Below are 16,788 nucleotides of genomic sequence, written 5' to 3'. Positions count from 1 at the left end.
AGCTGCTTTGTTCAGCCCCAGAAGAGGCTCTGTCTTTGGTAACATGAAGTGTGTTATCATGATCTTGCAAGTTTCTATGTACTGAGGGAGGTACATTTAAGAACAGGGAGGATACACATCACTGAATAGAGAAGCTTTGCCCATGAAAAGTGTAATACTCTCTTCTGCATAGTGAATGAAAAGGTTCTATTGGAGGAGGAAAGGATTGTTTTTTTAATACTGCTATACAGGTGCAGTGGATAAGACAAGGTTTTCATATCCCACTGTTGTTTTCTAGATTTCTACCTACATGCTATAAGAGATAACAGCCTGGTGGAAAACACATAGGCAAGTTTCAACTTTGCTGCAAGTGAGAAAGCATTTCTGCTTTCTTCAATTCTTGTGATTAATTAAGTTACTATGTAGTGCTGGTAATATGCTTGTTTTTACAGGCGTATAGTACACTTCTGTATTTGTTTCCTTTCTTCCATTTCCATTATTATGCTACAAATTCTTCAATTCTAACAAATTCAATGCGCTTTTATGTTTTTGCTGGGCTTCTGAAATCAAAAAGCTAGCTAGGAATACCAGCATTCACTTGGAAGGGTTGAAGTTTCAAACATTTTTTCTTGAATTTCTTCTAAAAAATGTTAACAGGTTTGCATACTAGTGCCAGAAATACCTCTATCGATGAAAACCAAAACTAGTTATTTACTATATCCTTATTTTATATTGGGCAATCTTAGAATCCCAAGAATGAAAGATGCTACTTTGATTGTATTTTGCTAATGAATTAATGGTTCTACTGTAGATATCAGTGTTTGTTCTCTTGAAATTAGGGTTGATTCTAAAATATAGAGATATATCATTAAGTATTAATAACTCATTTACTTGAATCTGTTTAACAAAACTTTAAGAATTGTTTTTGTTCACGTAGTTTGCATTTAAATATAATCTCCCTGAAAATTACTATTGTTTTAAAATTTAAGTAAAAATTCATTCTCATATTCAGGTTCTGTTATCTTCAAGAGGCCATATTATACAGAGGGTGTGGGAGAAAGGAGTCTATTGATTTCTAGTTTCCTTTTTTTTCACTTTCTGGATAACTGACATATTAATGCAGTAAAACATATGTAGGGTCAATTCATTCTGAATAGTTATTAGAAACCATGATAACAAAAGTCATTACACTGCAGTTCAGTTTTGACAGTAAAATTTCTGCAACATTATCACAAATCCTCACGCATTAGTGCAATGATCCTTACTATAGTTTCATATTAGAATCAAAAGACTGCTGTAGCATGCTTGATACAAAAAGTCATGCAAGTCAAGTGAAGTTCTTTTATGCTTTTATATAAACATATTTTCATGTCTTTCTTATGTATGTGTTTGGCTCCGAGCCCTCTTGGATATCACTGCCTTTAGTATTTTGTTCAGCTGGGAGATAGGTTTGTGGGGTTTTAAATGAAGTTCTCACTGTTTTGAATCACTAAATAGAATATAAAGTAAGTCTGATGCATGTCAGTTTATGCAATTAACTTCTGATTTTATGGTTCCCATTCATTGCCCTTAATGACAAAAAAAAAAAAATCCACAAACCATTATTTGTAAACAGAACACAATTTCTGTCTTTAAACTGTGTTTTTGCCTATTTGGTTCACTGTGGAGATCTTGGATTCTTGGATTATTTTATATCTTCACAAGACTAATAGTGAAAGCACTGGTAATATTACAGCAAGAAAACAGACCTCCATATCCATTTCCTCACAAATCTTAAATGAAAAAGAAACCTATTAAGGATTCAGTGTGAAAGTAATGAAAATTATCATAAAAGAAATATCAGAATTTTTATTTCATATATGTTCAATCAGTTTTCACATCTGTTTTGATTAAGAATAGAAACCAGTGATGGAACTGATTTTTCTTTTCTTTTGTAGATATAACAAGACTAAATAATAGCTGTTAAGCAAAAGTGTGTCATTTACAATATTCCTGAGTTTTTTTCTGACATTAGAATTTTGACACCACAATAGGTTGTCAGAATAGACAGCTTCATATACAAACAGAAGGAAAAGATGTGTCTTCACTAAGCTTTTTATTATGCAAATTTGCTAAACTTTCATTGAGCTAATTATATTTTTTAAATTTAAGCATCAAATTAATGTTATAATTAAATTTAAATCATTAACTCCATAAGTTCAGATGACTCAATAAGAAAATTCATACAGCAGGTAGTCAAATCATATTATTAGTTTGGTAGCAAAACAAAGTTACTGAAATAATTTAAAGAAAGTCCATCTCCTTTCTGGATGTATCAGCCATATCAGTGGCTGGTCAGATTAGATTTGCATACTACAGAAGCAATCACAGAACAGGATGTCTGTAGGACTCAAATGTCAGTTCCAACATAAGGTTCCAGAAGATGTCCCATTATAGGAAGTGAAATCTCTTTATTTCATTGTAAAAAAATATGTATAGAAATTTGATAATTCCTTTAGGTATTTTTTTTTTTTTTTAGAACTTGGGTGTTTTCTAATGCCTCTGGAGAAAAGATTAGAAAACCTTTTTCCACATAATGATTCTTTTTAACTAAATATAGAGCTTTTCCTTTTTTTCCGCATCTGTATGCCTATTCCAGACTCCATTTAGCATACAGAATAGGAAGACAAATTGTGTTAGTATCTCTACCAAAGTAGAAATGGACATTTTTAGCGCTCGTTGTACTTGACAGTTCTTTCTAACACAGATACCCATTAATGTGCCTTTATGGATAATGCACAGAAAAGACTTGTTCTCTAGTTTCTCTTATTCAGTCAGAAGGTAGATATAATATTCTGTCCTATGGTTGATTTTTTAAGTATCCAGGAAAATATTATTAAGCCAAGAGAATTAACTTTGTGTAGGTTTTGCAAAACAATTGCCTTTGGAAGTAAAACTTACCCCAGTCTTAGTGTTCTAGCGGTTTTGCATTAGGGAAGCTATGTACCAGTGCTGACTTTCACCCACCATGTACATTATATACTTGTTTCTTCTAATAACAATTAATAGTGATGTTAGAATTGTTACTATCACAGATACATTTAATCAAAATAAGGCAATAAGATCTTCCATTATTAAAAACAAAATCAATTTTTAAAAATTTAGTTACTTTCTTTTGTTTACATTTATAGCAGGCAGTTTGAGTGACTGCAGAGCAGTAAACAACTTCCTTAGGAAAAGTTCAAAAGTTCAAAAAACGTTTATATCTTATTTTCTATGCTTGTTCATTTTTAACCACATAGATTAATAGATTGAGATTTACATTCTTACTAGCTACATAAATTCACGTTCATTCACATCTACTTCAAACTTACATTAAGAGCATCATTAAGGTCACAGTGTCATAGCTTAATCTTACAAATACTTTCTGAAAATATTTGGTGTCAAAATAGCTTGACTTAGCCTTTAATAACAGACAAAAACACTTGCAGCAAACAACAAACAAAATGCTCTAACTTAATAAAAGTCATACTTTTGCTTTCATTTTTAGCTCATAAACAGCATTATTAGAATCTTTCAGGATTATAAAGCACACCTACATTGTAACTCATCTCAAATGCCTTATTAGGGGTACTTATGTTAAAATCTTATTAGGCCTATATTTTCCATGCTTACATGCTTGAAAAGCTAAAACATTCTTAATAGTTTAACATATAAGATTAATGTGCCCTGTTATGCAAACTGTTATTCCAGAAACTGGTAGAAACTTTTGTATTGCACCTTCTTAAACACTTCCACTTGGAATTAAATCCATTAATCAGAAGGAATGGTCTCAACAAGAATTAGCTGGAAAAAGTTTGATGAAACAGTTCTCAACTGACAGTACACATAAATACACATGTATTTATGTGTACTCTGAACCAGTCTCATGAGTGTATGGCTCCAGGACCTCTGTGGGAACCTGCGCTTCAATGGCTAGAGTCTTTGTTGCTGAGGCAACCAGCGAGCATAAATTTTTTTAAACTTTTAATCTTTGCATTTTTTCAAAACTTTTAAATCTTTGCAGTTTTGCTAAGTCCTAAGGACACTTGTCCCAATGAGGCAGATTGAGGCAGACATAGTATTTGAGGACAGAAATCATATTCCTTGTCTGTAATTATGTACAAGTGAAAAAACTCTTAGAGAGGTTGGAATACAAGATTATACAAGAAAAGTCTTGCTGATTGGTAGAGCAGAGCTGTGAAAGTATATTTTTAGTTAGAAATTATTATGAAGGGAAACCAATATAATGAATTCTCAAAATCTGTTTCAGGCTGATATGAAGCTAAAATTTTCAGAATTTGGGACAAAAGAAAAATGCTGGAGGTTGGAGAAAACAAATATTTCTTCTCCAAATAATGTTTGTTTGTTTTGATTAAAAATAAAATGTTTGGAAATCAATTTATCGAATGCCCCCAGGAAAAGCATTTTGTATTTTTCAGAGGGGAAGACAGGGTACTTCTTCACTTAAATGTCAGTAATGCAGATGCTCTATATTCCCTCAGGTTCAAGTACCCTGCAATAATGATCGGAAATGAAATTCCCTTCTTTCCCAAAAACACTTGCATGAATGACCATGTTACAAATTATCCTTGGCTAAGTTTGTTTCAGTTTCTCACTGCAGTCGTACACTGTGAATAATTAGTTTTGGAGGAGACAAAAGGATGAAATCATTAAGGTGTCTGTCTAACAGTAGGACATCGATCTGAAATAAATATTAGTAAATTATGCTAAAAGTAGTTTCATCATTGATACTGAAGTAAGCAACCTCTGAGTAACATAGGTCTCAGGGCTGGGCCTGCCCAGATGTGTGTTATCTTCTTTCACATATTTGTTGTAAATGAGACAGTGGCAATGTGAATTTGAATCTTCCTGTTCTTGAGAACAGAAGAGGAATCGGGCCTGGGGGTGTTGGTTGATGCTCAGCTGAACACGAGCCAACAGTGTGCCCAGGTGGCCAAGACGGCCAACAGCATCCTGGCCTGCATTAGAAATAGTGTGGCCAGCAGGAGCAGGGAGGTAATCATCCCCCTGTACTCAGCTCTGGTGAGGCCACACCTTGAGTATTGTGTTCAGTTTTGGGCCCCTCACTACAAGAAAGACATTGAGGCCCTGGAACGTGTCCAGAGAAGGGCAACAAAACTGGTGAGGGGTCTGGAGCACAAGTCTTATGAGGAGTGGCTGAAGGAGCTGGGATTGTTCAGTCTGGAGAAGAGGAGGCTCAGGGGAGACCTCATTGCACTCTACAGCTTCCTGAAGGGAGGTTGAGATGAGGAGGGGTTTGGCCTCTTCTCTCAGGCAACAAACAAAACCTGAGGAAATGGCCACAAGTTGTACAAGAGAAAGTTTAGGTTGGACATAAGGAAGAACTTTTTCTCTCAGAGGGTGGTCAGGCACTGGAATGGCCTGCCCAGGGAGGTGATGGAGTCGTTATCCCTGGCAGTGTTCAAGAGGCATCTGGATGAGGAGCTACGAGATTAGGTTTAGTGGCTTGTGGTAGCAGTGGTAATGGGAGGACAGTTGGAGTAGATGATATTATAGGTCCTTTCCAACCTTGAGATTCTATGGGAACACTTAACCCCAGAATAATCCTGAAGTTAGAGTACAGTCCCTTCATAACTTTCAGGGTTAAAGCTTTTGCCTGTCTCTATTACCAAGGAAGGCCATGTTGGGTGTTAGGAAAGGGTTCTTCACCAGTGGTGGGTATGGAACACATTGTCCAGGACAGCGGTCATGGCCCCAGGTGCTGGCGTTCAAGAAGCATCTGGATAACACTCTCAGCGCTCTCAGATATAAGTTTAAAATTTGGGTGGTCCTGTGTGGAGGCAGGAGCTGGGCCCTTGTGGGTCTTTTCCAACTTAGAGCATCACAGAATTACAGAATATTCTATGATTCTATGATTACTGCATGTCAGGGGACTTCTAAGGCTGCCAGCCGTTGCTGGAATTCATGTGTACTTCTTTGGGCATCCCTGCTCCTACTCAGCCTCTGTCATATAGATAAGAGGCTTTTTCTTACTCTCTGGATACACTGAGGATGTGGTGAGATACCTGGACAGTTGTTAAGGTGTCCCAGAGGTCTGGTTTGTAGCATTTCTACCCCTTTGGTAAAGAATCTGTCTGTTAAACTGTTCTCATCTGATATCAGATTGTCTGTAAATAAGCCCACTGATTTGGGGATTTAGAATATCCTCAAATGACAAAGGAGGGGAAAGCAATGATAATTTGAATAAAAAAGAGAGACTACATTTATTCTATTTGCACTGCAATTAGATGTCAGTTCCCACCTTCAGCTAACTTTCTGTTTTATTCTGGATAATGTGGTTGTTGGGATTTCAGTTTTCCTGCATGCTCCTGTCACTTAGTGGACAACCTTCCATATTAGTCAACCTTGTTTTTCAAAATTTATAGGAGATTTAGGTGGATTTAACCTTTTCCTAAAAACTAGCAGAATATACAACCTAAGACCAGAAGCTTCTCTCTGTATCCACAAGTTACCCTGCACTTCTAAATCATTGCAGCTGCAGTTCAGCTCCTCCCACATGCTGGTTGTGTATCTACTTTGGGTACCAGCTTAGAGAAAGAGAGTAAAATTAAACAGTGATCTAGGTTAGAAAATGTTTTCTCTAGGGAGCAGCTGTAGCACATCAATTCATGCTCAGAGGTGTAAATAGCTCTGAATCATTGGAGCTAAATCCAGGTTTTGGGATCTGTTGGAATAAATTCTTCATGTGAATATTAAAATTATCTCTCCCTAATAATAATTTAAAAAAAAAATAGAAACAAAGGTATTTATTTTCAAATTCTAAAAATAATTTGCTGAATTGGAGAATTAATGATTAATTGTAAAATAAAGAGGGTGGGAATGAGGAATTACAGTATGAAAAAGCACTAAAACTGTTCTAATTTTCAGAGATAAAGTGTGTTGAATGCGGCTTTGCTATCTATTTCCCAGCAATGCAGTGTAATTTTGTTAGTCCTGATATGTTTTAACACTAAATCTAGCCATTCTTGACATTGATTTCAGTGCAATTTGTGTAATAGGTCAAGTAAAGCGGTGCTTATTGACTGCTGATTGTATATGCTTTTCCACCTGAAGTGTAATTGTTAATTGACGTACTCTTTCATTTTCTTGAAATAATTTTCACTCTATTTGAATTTGAATAACTGCCCGTAATTCCCCCTTTGTAAACTGGGTCTCTTTAATGGCAAATATCAAATATAGTTTTGAGAATCAGATAAATTGCAGACACTAATTCATTCCTTCAGCAACAGAACATTACAATAATCAGATTCCAGCTAATTTGTCAAACATAATTTACCTTTAGTGAATATGTGCTGTCTGCCCCTAACTAAATCACCCATTTCTAAATGTCTTGTAATCTTGTCCCATGCCATTATTTCTAGTAATATTCTTGCAAAAGAATCCTGGCTAACACTAATGGCCTGAAGTTTTCTGAATAATTCTTTGTCTTGACATGTTGCAGAATGTTCTACCTCTGTTCCTATGTGATTACAGATCCTGTATTAGCAGGTATTAACAAAAGTCTGCTCTTTACCTTAATTCCTGGAGATCATAGGATTATAGTAAAGGCTATCTAATTGTCGTATGCTGTCTGCTTCATTGGAGCTTTTTACTGTATTGCCAAAGTGGACTTCAGACTTTTTTTTTTTTTTTTTTTTTTTTTTTTTTTTTGTAATTATGAGTGTGGTGATATGGATAGTACTTTTTGATACTTTGTTTTCTTCAGCTGAAGAGAACAAACACAACATACTGGACAGAAACCCAAACATCATTTTAAACAGTAGCAATTTGATTTGTTCATTGGTGTACCGCCAGATGATCTGTTTCCTTTTGTTCTTCTATTGAGAAGTAGCACAGGTTCCTCTGTGGTCCCTCTTGTTTCCTCTACTTGGCTCCAAATGTGTTTCTCCAGCTCTAAGGTTTTCAAAAGGACCGCATAAAATAGCAACAAAGACCCCAAGGAATGTTTCCATTCCTGAAACACCATCTTGAATATGCTTCTATCTCCATTGTCTTTTTCTAGACAAGAGTAACATCAATATCTACTATCTTCAACTCATTCAGGAACGATGTGGTGAGCAGGACTAGGGAAGTCATCCTGCCCCTGTATTCAGCATCGGTGAGGCCTCACCTCGAGTACTGGGTTCAATTTTGGGCACCTCAGTACAAGAAGGACATGGAGATACTGGAGCAGGTCCAGAGAAGGGCAACAAGGCTAGTGAAGGGCTTGGAAAATCAGCCCTATGAGGAGAGGCTGAGGGAGCTGGGGCTGTTTAGTTTGGGGAAGAGGAGGCTGACGGGAGACATTATTACTCTCTTCCAGTACCTGAAAGGTGTTTACAGTGAGAGCGGGGTAAGTCTCTTCTCACTGGTGACAGGTGACAAGATGAGGCAAAATGGCCTCAAGTTGTGCCAAGGCAAGTTTAGGTTGGATGTTAGGAAATACTTCTTTACAGAAAGGGTGGTTAAGCACTGGAATAGGCTCCGCAGGGAGGTGGTTGAGTCACCATCCCTGCATGTGTTTAAGAGCTGTTTGGATGTGGTGCTCAGAGATATGATTTAGCAGAGGGTTGTTAGAGTTAGGGTACTATGGTTAGGCTGCGGTTGGACTTGATGATCTTTGAGGTCCTTTCCAACCTGAGTAATTCTATGATTCTTGCAAAAAATTCCTTTTATGTCTGCTTTATTGAAATGACTACTTTTTGTACCAGAGTTACAGCAGAACTCCTTTCTGGGCTACTTCCATGAAGAATGTGAAACCAGGTTTCCAGCCTCCTAGTATGTCTCTGGCAGGCATAGATAGTAATTATCCACTGTAATTTTAAAAAGTGTGCATTAAAATCTTGAGGTTACATAGTCTAAAATAAGACTTACACAAAGGATGATTCTGTGACCATGAGTATGTTGACTATATTAAAGCTGCATAATTTGTAGAACGTAGAGATCTATGCATTGTCAGTACTCTATGCAAAGTCTGTAAATTCTTCCCAGCATCCTGCAGAGGGAAACCATCTTTGTGGGTTTTACATCCAAATCAGCCTCCAGTGGACACTGAACGAGCCCAGAGAAAGCTCAGGGCAGAGAGGCAGTAGCCTGCACTCCAGAAGAGGTTCACAAAATAATTAGTAGCTCTTAAAATCACTTGACCTTAAATGATTGTGGGCACTCTAAAATTTCAGTCTCAAATCCAGACATGTTACTTTAAAACAGCACTGAAATGAATCCCATTCTACTGATAATTCTGACCCCATTTTTTCATTATACTGCGAGAAATTTGTACAGGAAGATGATGCTCTCACTGTTCTCATCTCACCAAGGTCTGGGTGCACTGGATAAGCTCTATATACACATCTCCTTCTGTTTGGGTTCCTCTAAACACGAGGATTGTTATATTTGAAAAACCCTTGGAGGATCTGGAAGGTTTGTGATGAAGGGTCAGATAGAAAGAACTGAATGATGGGCTGAACAACCATAGTTTTTAACAGTTTATAAGAAACATACTTTGCATGCCCAGTACACTTGTTCCCAAAAGTCAATGAATGATATGTAATATTGAATCACCGTGCTATTTTCCAGAGAATTATTTTTTACAGTATTAGTGGTGTCCTTTGTGGCTCAGATTCAAATTGCAGCTTTATAGAATAGAGGAAAACTTCCTCATCCTGAGATATAACAAAAATAAATTCACATCCATTCCCTGAAGAAATCTCTATCATGTTACACAAGTTAATATGTAAATGTTTTGAAAATGTGTTTCTTTGGCACCATATTATACATGTAAATGATTACTATTATTTTCTTCCTATGTGCATCTGAAAGCAAAAGAATTACTATATAATATGGTATATATATATGTGCGCTTTCTAAACATTATAGTCATTTCAGACAAATTCAAGCTAAGCAAAATGTCAAACTTTGTTTACTAATTTCATTCTTATCTTTTCTTTTAATATCCTGTCTTGGTTCTCTAGTTATAACGTAGATGCACCTAAAGTTCACTGGAAACATTTGCCATTAGCTCCTTCTAAAAAAATTAAATTTGAGGATAATCCTACCTCCAGAGCTTATTCTGTTCCTGGCCATTGACTGTGACAGTGAAAGGCTCATCTGAAAGCAGTGAAGCATCCCATCTAAAAGCATAAAACATATTACATTTCATGAAAAAGCTAATTCAGATTGTTTAATTCTGGTAATATTGCCTCTGTCACCTTCAAAATCAAAATGTTCTTTCCTGTTATTATAAAGAAAACAACCAAATTGCTTAAAAACCCATTTGAATACACAGCTGCCTTATGTTGCATACTAATTTGATTAAAAATGCTTGTGCCTCACCAGCATTTTTTACATAAAACACAGTGGTGAATTTAACAAAGAAACGTATTCATATTTTAGCAGTTTCTGGTGATAGTGTATATGATAGTGTCCTCAACACCCCTGGACCAAACAAAGATCTTGCTGCAGTATTGGAAGGCTTTAAACTGAATGTCTCGCTGTATTTGTTTGCTCAATGCTTTGGGCACTGTGCCAACCTCATTGTGAATAACTGCATTAGTCGAGTGTATCCAAATTATTACAACACAGCGTCCATCCCAGTTATTGCTGTTGAAGCATTTTCTGAATCTTCACATCAGAAACATTTATTTGAGGGGAGAGCTTTACATAAATTCAGGACAATTTTAATTTTAGACAGAAAATCTTAACATCTTTACAAGTGGCTTGTGTAACTAGGTTTTCCTAAAAAGAATAATTAGGAAGTAATTGTACTACTTTTGTTTACTTATTTTGAAACACCTTGCCTAAAGCGAGGAGCTGCCATGACAATAGAATGAAGAAAAGATGAGCCAGAGAACAATTCACTGTATTTATTTTTTAGCTTACGGAAATAAGTGTTGTGAACAGTCATCTCACCTTCCATCTTCGCTCTACCCAGCTTAACTCCTCATTCCTGGATAGAGATGACAATGCAATAAGTCTTAGTTGATTTCTAATTATCTAATTGCCTTCAAGAGCGACTGCAGTCTGTCTATCATTCTTTTCTCTCCTAGAGGAGTTGCTCCTCTTGATGCAGAGATGTCCAGTCTTTCTCATCACAGTAACCCTTGTGCTAAAATATGTCTGCAAGATATAGAACATGAAGATAACCATGTTCCCACTCTTCCATCTCAGAATAGCTCAGGTCAAGGTGGTCTAATGGGTTGTAAATCAATCTAGCAGCGTTTATCTCTGAAGCCCTTGCTGGCTTACTTCTTATGTTTGGCCAATTTGTATTACTCTGCAGTTTCTAGCTCAGCATAACCTTTGTCTTGAAGTATAGTTTAAGCAAGAGAGATGGGACCTGTGTGATAGCTACATGTCATTCAAGAGATGTTACCTCATCATTCCTGTTACATACATCTGTCAAGCCAGAGAAATCTCTCTCCTCCTTAGTTTGGAACTTGTTTTCCTTCTCCTACAGTGAACAACAGTACTTTTCCTCCTTATCTAGCCTGACTGAAACAAGACTTCAAATTGATACATTAATGATATGTCTTCAAACTTTTATTCTCACTGTCCTTTACGTTTTATGCTCAACATCAGCTTCATCAGTGTTATGTTCCCTCCAACCTAAGGCCTCATTGCTAGGAATAAAAATGCAAGGCTCTTGTACTAGCATACGTGACTGAGATCATTGAAGGATTTGGCATGGGAATAAGTTGGATAGTCCTAAACAGTTACGCACCTGATAGTTTAGCCTGGTGCACTACAATAAGCAGAAAAGTATATATTATTATGCCACAAAAATCTAAATTGTCATTTACTGAACTTGGCTAGAGACAGGATTTCCTCATTCTCTGAGCTGCAGTAATACCTGACATTATATTGAAAAGCAAAAGTCTCCAAATTTCCTGCAAAAGAAACATTTCAAAGCTATTTACTATGGAACACTGACATTTTACTTCATCATGCTTGTCCTTTGTCTCTGCTCTGAGGTCTAATTAAAAGCAAGCAATAAGCAGAGTTCATTCTGATGGCTGGTCTCAGTTCAGCGTAGCATTTTGGGGTGCTACTAGCACAACTTCTTTGTTTCTGCTCCCAAACTTCATCAGTGAGAACTGAATGCTTAATTCCAAATTCTACAGTGCTACCCTTCATTGTGTGGAGGTTGAATGATCTGCCCAACTGAGGAGAGTTTGTTTCTCTGCTATGCAAAATATATGTGCAAAATATAGAAATGGGAATAAATTTCACAAGATTCACTTAACTGGCTAAATAACAAGATTTTCAATATGAGTACATCATTATCACGTTTTGGATTTGAAATATTTTGTCACACTAACATAACTCAGAACAAAATTACAAGCTTTAATGGCAGACTACCATATACAAGTTTCCTCAAGGATAAAGTAGTCTTGATTTTTGACACACGAGCAAGTTATTGTCCATCAGCCGCACAATGGTGAGAGCCTATGAGCACAGTTCTGCAAATAGTATCGTGTACCAGAAGCATGGTAAATTATTGTTCTGTGAGTGAGGCATAAGTGATTTCTCAGTCAGATGTGGATGCACTTGCAATACGGATAGACAGAGAGAATTTATGCAGATACGCAAACCATTTAACTAGAGACATAAATACCATGTCTTGTGATGCTATTGATAGGTCTGTATTGCCTTCTGAGCAACACCACAGTATTTCTGTGCCTGCCTTAAATTATCTCACATTGAGTACTCGTTACAGAGTAAAAGAATGCACAGTGACTGAACGTCAGAGCAGCTGATGCATGCTAACCTTTTCATGTGTCACAGCCCTCTGACAACTTGAGTTTTACATATGCCTTTGGATTTTTTACATTAAATCATCAACCTGCCAATGTTGTTCCCAAAAGTAACACTCAAAAAATGATTCTGTTGAATGATCAGGGAGCTCTTTTATTTTATTTGGGCAAGAATGAACACTTCTGGAATTTTCATAGATTTTATTTATTTATTTATTTATTAAGATTTTAGGATTTAGAATTACCAGTGGAGGCATTTTTTCATGAAGAATAGCTAACTGACCTTCATTTTGATTTTGATTACACTACATGAATCCACTGGTACATGCATTTTTGAAAACAATTTTTCATTCAGCAAAAACTCAGTCTGCTTTCCTAAGCAATGTGGCATTTATGTGTACTTAACTCTTCGAATATAGTCTCCTTGCCTATAGCAAAGTATCAGGTTCTATAAATGGTCTGAGACTTCAAAGTAGCTAAGGCAGCCATACGTTTGAAATTCTCTGAGATTCTTGTAGTGCACATATCCCCATTGGCAGTGTATACATACAATTTACTCAAATGTACTGAGAATGCAGGTAGCAACAGCCTTTTTATCAGACAGTAAATCTGAGAGCCACACAGGTAAATTGCAGGTAACCAGTTTACTTTCATGCCAACGTGTTAATATTCATCAAGAGATTTAACATTACTTTTTACCATTTGGAAGATTCTAGAATCACACAATCTCAGTTGAAAGGGACATTTAAAGGTCATCTAGTCCAACTCTCCTGCAATGCAGGGATACCTACAGCTACATCAGGTTGCTCAGAACCCTGTCCAGCCTGACCAAGAATAGAGCATCCACCACCTCTCTGGGCAACCTGTCCCAGTGCTTCACCACACTTACTGTAAAAAACTTCTTCCTTATACCCAGCCTAAATCTCTGATCTTTTCATTTTAAACCATTTTCCCCTATCCTATTGCAGCAGACCCTGCTAAAGAGTCTGTCTCCTTCCTTCTTATGACCTCCCTTTAGAAAGTTCACTTTCAGGTCTCCCTGGAGCCTTCTCTTGTCCAGGATGAACATCCCCAAATCTCTCTGCCTGTCCTCATAGGGAGGTGTTTCATCCCTTGGATCATTTGTGTGGCCCTTCTCTGGATGCACTCTAATAAGTCCACATCTCTCCTGTACTGAAAACTTCATATCTGGCCAGAGTACTCCAGATGAGGCCTCACCAGCACAGAGTAAAGGGGCAGGATCACCTCCCTAGCCCTGCTGACCATGTTGCTTTTGATGAAGCCCAGGATACAGTTGACATTCTGGGCTGCAAGAGCAAATTACCATCCTTTCTATTCCCACCAGATACTTCAGTTTGCGTATTTTTTTCTGTATTTTTCAGAGGTACTTAGGTGCTTAGGATAATTAATTTCTCTCTCTGTCATGTAGAGCTTTCTCTAGAAGGGGTTGTCTTTGATTTCCTTGATTTTGTGGATGTGTTTTCTTCTCAGAACAGAGATGATGTGACAAACAAGAGACTGCAAAGAAAGAGCAAAGCCCAAATCTCCTTAGAAAATGGTTTAATCTACTACAGTTCAGATATATCTGTACAGGAGCACATAGGAGCATGAAGGACTGCTAATTAAAGATACTGTGTCAATGTGTATAAGATAAAACGAGTTTCACTTTCCTTCCTCAACCATTTTCTTCTATTTAGATGCAAGGTGATCAAAGTAGAACAAACAAGCTGTACGATAATCTGGTACTTGAAAGATCTTTAGCTACTCTGAGCCTCTGTGTGAGACCCAGATTCCTGCAGCCATTATTTATTTCCAGAATTAAATGGTGAAACAGTTCTAGTTCAGAATTATCACTAGAATACTGTAATTTTCTAATGTATTGCCCATGACCATTAAAAGTACTATCAACCACTGAATACTGAGTGACAATCAGTGCAGAGATGTCCAGCTGCTGCTTTAAGTCTGGTACTGGGACGTGTGAGCTGGGACACATTGGGCAGATACCCTGCAAGGGTATTTTATTAAATTAACAGTAGTGAATGGTGCATAAAATTGTCACTAAGATAAATTTATTACAGTACTATTTCTTCTCACATTATTCTGTATGGGGTGCTACCCCAACAGAGTTTCCAATTCAGTAGTATGCCTGAAGCCAGGGGTTTTATCAGCAGTGTGTCAAAGGGTGTCTGGCTCTCATTCATATATAATTTACTCTTATTACACAAGTTATTTCTATTGTTCTGCACTAACAGTTGTATATTTTCTAATGAAGGTTTAAATCAACTGGGAAGCACGGTATAAAGAGAATTTCAGTATTTTGTGCCAAATATGGATTGTTTGTCTTCCTGTTAGTTATGGATTGTGAGTGTATTACTGCTGAAGGAGAATTTTTGTTTTTTCCTTTTTCTTTCAGTTAGCATTTAATATTTAATAAAATTATATGAACTTTTCAAGTGTTCAAAACAAACAATGTCATTAAAAAAAAAAAGAAAAAAGAAAAGAACAACGTCAGATTATTAAAATAAACATATGAACCAAACTCACCTTCCTAGGTCAGCTTTGTGCAATATTGAACTTGCAGTGGTAACTCCAATAGTATCTTGGTGTTTTGTATTGACTACCTGGATTTTGGCAGGAGCAATCGTCTATAATATTCACATCCAAGTTTTGAAATATGTCCAAACTTTGTCTTGCCTGTGTCTGCTGTATCTGCTATATGCTGGTTGTCTCTGACTGTGGAGTTGTGTGAGAAGTGGGTAGAACATGCTGACACATGCAGAGCTAAGAACATTTAAGCTTTGGCACAGTTGTTTCAGTCCTTCTTTTTCTGTGTCTGTGGGAAAGCCCTTGGTGAAATGGCTGCCTTCTCCACCTTACCAGCCTTCTGTCAAAAGGCAGGCAGCTAGGACTGTGGTATGTAATGATGGAGAGAACTTGATGTGTGTCCTCCTTGCTACACACTGAGCACTTCAGGGCTATGCTCCCACAGTCATGTGAGCTCTGAGGTATTGGTGATACTGGTAAGTAAAGAGCTGAGCCTGGCTAGGCATCCAGACTGAGCCTCATCGTTGCTTTTTGCACATACTACCAGTATTTAAAATATCTTACGATTGCATCTGAGATTAGCAAGTGATGGTACGTTTTAATGTAGCGTACCCTCTCACTGTTTTTCACATTGCTTTTTTTGTTGGGTATCAATAAGAGAGAAATCTGTTAGAGCAACTCATTGTTTCTTTTCTTTTTCCAGGCTTTTTGATCTTTGCACCTCCTTATTTATAAAGGCCAAGATTAGCCACTGCTTCTGTGTTAAAATTCACTTTTTTTTTTTTTTTTCCCCTGTAGAAATTCTGATGTATCAACATATTGAACCAACAGCAAGGTTCTGTCTTTCACTTCAGACATCTTTTTTTAATTGTCTCCTCAATTGGAAGCATAAAGGAGTTATTCTAATGCCTACAAAAGCTCTTATTCTTTGAAATTTTCCAAGATAAAAAAAAAAAAAAGAAAAAGCGTTATATAACTAGTTATAGGTCTTTGATACCCTTTAATCAATGTACTGTTTTCCTAAATAAGCCCAATACTATATGCATATAGTAAACATACAATGATGTTTAAGATGGCTGCATTCTGAAAGTGTTACCACTATCAAAAGTGTCTGAGAATGAGTTCAGAAAGCTGGTAACATTGGTGAAAATTATTGTGGAGGAAATAAATGTTTAAGCAAGCTGAGTGTAACTGGTTTCATTTTTTTTTCCTTGAAAACATGACAATTTTTCTGAACTAAATTCTTCATAGGATTTTATTTAGAAACATCAGAAGGAACATAGGCTTTAGGGCCTCAATCACAATTTCTATTCATATTAAGTTGCTTAAATGTAGTGCAGACTGGAGTCTTTATCAGCTCTCTCAAATAATCTAGATGGTTTTTCTAAGGTAAGATTATTGAATATGTATGCATAGATTTTTGCCATTCTCTTCTGTTTAAGCTGTACTGGTGACTCTACTATGTAGGAAA

General features: G+C 36.7%; 1 protein-coding gene and 1 long non-coding RNA gene across 2 annotated transcripts in view; one reads left to right on the top strand and one right to left on the bottom strand.

Annotated features, from left to right (window-relative positions):
• CCDC178 (coiled-coil domain containing 178) overlaps positions 1-16,788 on the top strand; it is a 183,640-nt gene that overhangs the window by 130,537 nt on the left and 36,315 nt on the right. The window lies entirely within an intron of this gene.
• LOC107052705 lies at positions 7,447-15,499 on the bottom strand. Its single transcript, XR_001465366.4, has 3 exons — positions 15,318-15,499; positions 10,077-10,151; positions 7,447-7,935 (listed from the first exon to the last, which is right to left on the bottom strand). It is a non-coding gene; the product is annotated as an uncharacterized LOC107052705 (long non-coding RNA).

Source organism: Gallus gallus, chromosome 2, assembly GCF_016699485.2.
Source record: "Gallus gallus isolate bGalGal1 chromosome 2, bGalGal1.mat.broiler.GRCg7b, whole genome shotgun sequence".
NCBI lineage: Eukaryota > Metazoa > Chordata > Aves > Galliformes > Phasianidae > Gallus > Gallus gallus.
This window is presented reverse-complemented; position numbering and strand designations above follow the sequence as displayed.